Below are 4,880 nucleotides of genomic sequence, written 5' to 3' on the forward strand. Positions count from 1 at the left end.
AAAACTTTTTTTTTTTTTTTTTTTTCAAACTTCCTGGGAGGACCCGGGCCGGCCAATGGGCGGCGGGGAGCCACGACGAACAGCGGCGGGGCCGCAGCCGGGCCAATGGGAGCGCGGGACGGGCCCGGGACGGGGCGGCCGCGACGGCGGGGGCGGGCGGATGGGGCGCAGGGACTGGCGGCGGGCAGGCCGGGGGGCGGGCTCCGCTGGGGCCGCGGGCGCGCTGGGAGGAAGGAAGGGCCGGCGCGCAGGTGACCCGTCCGGCCAGGCGCGGGGCGGGGCGGCCGGGCGTGGTCCCCTCGGCCTCCCCGCTGCGGCTCCCCGGCCTGGCCCGGAGCCGCCGACTGGGCGCCGGGCCCACGGGTGCTCAGGGACCTGGCAAAGCGCCGGGTATTAACAGCTCGGTGGAGTCCCGCTCGCTACCTGCGCAATCCAAGTTCATCCTCCCCTCAGACCTCAGAGGAGATCATGTTGTCCCCATTTTACACATGGAAACAAGGTTCAGAGCGGTGAGTCCACTTGCCCAAGGTCACACAGTAAGGAGAGACGGGATGGGATCCCTAGCACATAAACTGCGCACAAAGTGGGTTCTACTTGAATGGTAGTTGTTGTCAGTTGCCTCGAGTCCATTCCGACTCTGGCGACCCCATGTGTACAGAGCAGAACTGCTCCGTAGTTTTCGAGGTTGTGACCTTTTGGAAGCAGATCTCCAGGCCTTACTTCCGAGGCGCCTCTGGGTGGGTTTGACCTGCCAGCCTTTTGGTTAGTAGTACAACACTTGACCATTTGCGCCACCCAGGGACTCCTTAGTCTCCTCACAACCAGTCTTGTTTGCGCTTTAGAACCTCGTTTGGAGCTCTTGAGTATGGAAATACACAGGTTCGTCATTCCTTCACAGAGCACTTAGCAGTTTGTAAGAGACCTTTAGATCATCTAAGCCGTGAGGCAGTGGAGTTTGTTGCTAAATGCATGTGTGATTCAAATCACACAGTGATTCAAACCTTGTTTCTTTCACTGTGCTACTTTGAGCAAGGTACTTAACCTGTGCCTCAACTTCCCCCTCTGTGAAACCTCATGGGGTTGCTGGAAGGAGTAAGTGTTAATTAAGGCAAAATACCCTTGAGTGAGAGGGCAGAGGGGATTGGAATAATTGTCATTTCAGCTATTTTGTCATCTCAGTTTGGGACTCAAAATTTATTGCTATCATTGCTATAATTATTATCCCCATTTCACAGATAAAGAAATGGAGACTCAGGTCACTGAAGTCCTGTGCCTGCATTTCCCAGTGGGAGTCTCTCTACCCTGAGGAATGATGCCAAGGTTAAGTCCATCTTCCTCTAGACACTGGCTCTGTAGCATCTTGTGCTGAGTTTTCCACCCTTCTGCATCTCAATCAGGCACCTGGTCCTTAGGAGAATGAGTGAACAAATAGAAGACCTCACCTGCCACCACCACATGGCCCAGTGGCCTGGGCGCCTGAGAACACCAGCTCCTCATTGGTTTTCAGGCTTTGGGACTCCCCTTCTAGCACCCTCAACCAGTGACCACAGTGCTCCCTTGCTCGAGGTTCTTCAGTAATTCTCCAGTGCTAATCCATCAGCTGTCCGTTCTCGTCCATGAGAATCTGGCCTCCGCCTGCCTGTTCGCCATCACACACACACACCTTACAGCCTAGGGATGCACAATGCTGGATGGCTGAGAAGTCCTCAGTAAGGTCTTCCTGTACCTCCCTGACTGCACGTGTTGTTCTCTGCCATGTCTGGAACACTTCCCTTCCTGTCCTCTGTGCCCCACAACACACACACACACTTTCTCTCTCTCTCTCTCCCTCCTCCCCTTCCTCCAAATATTTGTTTGCCTGGAAAATTCCTCTTCAAGCTTCAAGTCCCAGTCCAAAGGAAGCCAAAGTGCCCCCAGCATACTTAGAAACTTCTTGAGTAGTGCTCCCTGCATCTACTACCTTGTCTAGTTCTCCCCTGTATCTGACTCCTTGTGCAGTACTCCTTGCTTCTGATTCCTTGTCTATTGCTCCCCTGCATCTGACTCCTTGCCTGGTGCTCCCTGCATCTGACTCCTTGTTCCTTGCTCCCTGCATCAGACTCATTGTTCAGTGCTCCCTGCATCAGACTCCTTGTCTAGTGCTCCCTGTATCCGTACATTCCCCACTAAAGTGATGACCATGCTGTGCTCTAAGCAGTTACATGCCAGTGCCCTCACTGCAGTATGAGCTCCTGCAGCCAAGGATGGACTGTGTTTTGTCTGTATCTCAGAGACCAGCCCAGGGCCATTGGCCCACATGGGTCCTGGCCCACAGTAGGCCCTCAGTAAGCGGCTGAATGAATGAATGAATGTACAACTAGCCCCACAGGCCAGAGATGGCACAGCCTAGGGGACCCAGGAGTGAGTTAGCAAACTGGCAAAGACCAGAGCCACCAAACTTTGGGGTTAGCCAGTCTCAAACCATGTCTACTGAGGATAATAAGGTGAGGTAGAGAGGGGAGGCAATGGCCCAAACACACCTAGTGGCCAGGGTGGAATTCAGATTGGCCTTCTGGCTCTTGACCTCGGGCAATTTTACTTTTTCTCCAGCCTACAAAATTTCCATCCCTCAGCCCCTGATTTTCCTCATTCCCAGATGAAAATATGGCTGCAGCCAACTCACCAAGCCTCAGTTGCCACATTGGTCAAATGGGGAGACTCTCAGGGCTGCAAGGAGGGCTTGAAGAGAGCTGAGGAGATTGAGAACTCCTGGCTCTGAGGTCAGCCAGGGCAGGGTTTGCATTTCAGCTCTGCCCCCTCACCCCCTCTGTGACCTGGAACATGGAACAAGTGACTTTTCCCCTCTGAGTTTCATGTCCTCATCTATAAAAGGGACAATACGAGTTGTATTGGGCATGCCAGGCACTGAGCACAGAACTGGGCACACAATAGGTGCTTGATAAATGCTGAACACCTTCACGATCCCTGAGTCCTTTTCCCCGCTTCTCTCCCCCTTCCCTCCACCCAGAGACTTACCTGCCCCTCCTGCCAGGCCTGCTGTGTGTTGGTGACCTTTAGTTAGTCTGATAAGGTAATTCCATCTAGGGCTCCATGTCCCACCCTGCCCAGATAACCATGTTTACCTGATCACCCTTACCCTCTGAAGAGCAAGAGGAAATTATGAAGCAGGTGGCGAACGAAGTTTGAGTTTGGAGGGGGCTTTTTTTGACATCCCTCCTATCATTTACTTTGCAGCAAGGCGGGGGGGTGTTCCTGAACACCCCAGTTGTGTGACCTGAGACAGCATCTCACCTCCCTGAGCCCCAGTCCTTTAATCTGTAAAATGGGTATATTGTCTCTAAGGGGAGCCCTGGTGGCACAGTGGTTGAGAGCTGGGCTGCTAACCAAAAGGTCGATCGTTCAAATCTACCACCTGCTTCTTGGAAACTCTATAGGACAGTTCTACTCTGTCCTGTAGGGGTCGCTATGAGTTGGAATCAACTCTACAGCAACCGTCTCTTTTTGGTTTTGTCTCTAAGGTGCTCAGCCTAGTGCTGAACGCAGAGCCAACCATAGTGAGTACAGGAGTCAGCCCATTGCTGAGAACAGAGAACCCAAAAGCCAGCCTGTGGCCCCTGGAGATGGCTAGGCCCCTTCTCTCCCTACCCTTGAGGCAATTCTGGACCTGAGGCCTGAGTGTTTACAGCACTCTCTGGGCAGGCAACGGTTACGTAACACCAGATGTTTACCAAACTGGCCCAGGCCCAGGTCTGAGACACTGTGCAATCCCAGAGCCCCTTACAGCTCCTCCCTCCCCTCACCCGCATCTGGCTCCCCTTGGCCCAGGGGCTGGTGAGAAGTAAGTTGCTGATGGGGCCTGTTCAGCTGTGTGGGTTTTTCCATCCCCCCACACCCTAAAGCTGAAAACAGCCCCCAGCCCTGCTGTGGAAGTGGGAAGACCCTCTCTCTTGCAGGGACTACAGGGAGCTTAGGAGCTTGACTTCCATCTTCCTTTCTGGTGGGATGGGGGGGATCCCCGAATCCCTCCTTCTCAGTTCCTCAGGCTCCCTTCTCTACCTAACACCAACCTCCTCCCTTCCCTCCCCCACTCTACCCCCTTGCCCCTCACACCCACCCTGGAGCCAGCCTACCCTTTGCCACTTGAGGACCCCCAGGGACAGCAGGAACGGATTGAACAGCGTAAGCCGGTCCCCAGGCATCCGCCATGAGGTCACCAGTCGGCCCTTAAGTGGGCTCCCAGCCTTGCCCTCTGCTGGCCTCTTGTCTGCCTGTCAAACAGGGTCCAGTGTTGGGATGGGGGTGCCCCTGGCTGCAGCCTCCCCTGCCCACTCTGCCTTGACCATCATCTTTCTCCTCTCCCCAGCTGCCAAGAAAAGAGCTTGTTAACTCCTCTGACACTGAGCTTGACTGACAGGGCTCCTCAGGCTGAACCCCTGAGGGCTGTGCGCTGCCACCATCCTGAAGTCAAGACATAGGTTGCAAAGGGGACGGGAGTACGGACCACAGTGGCGCGTGCTCCGGCCCCATGGGGTTTTCAAGTGGTTATGAATTAGGTTCAAATGTTCAATAACCAAGAGATTTCACATACAAATACGTATTTCCAGCTTCTCTGGAAATATCTAAAGGTGTGGAAACTCTAGGCCCATCTTCCGCATGGAAGCCAAGGGCTCACATAGGCGCCTCCACTCACCTCTGCTGCCTGTCTGGCCTTGAGGGTAGTAGGTTTGTGACCCCTGCTTTAAAGAAAGAAGTAAGTCACGGACTCCTAGAGCCACCCCTGGCAAAGCACCTTGGCGTCATCTCGGGAAGGAAACTGAGGCCCCAGCAAAGCAGAGGGTTTCCCAAAGTCACAGAGCAGACAGAGCTAAGACAAAAAGGAA

This window comes from Loxodonta africana, chromosome 4 (assembly GCF_030014295.1).
Source record: "Loxodonta africana isolate mLoxAfr1 chromosome 4, mLoxAfr1.hap2, whole genome shotgun sequence".
NCBI classification, from domain to species: Eukaryota; Metazoa; Chordata; class Mammalia; order Proboscidea; family Elephantidae; genus Loxodonta; species Loxodonta africana.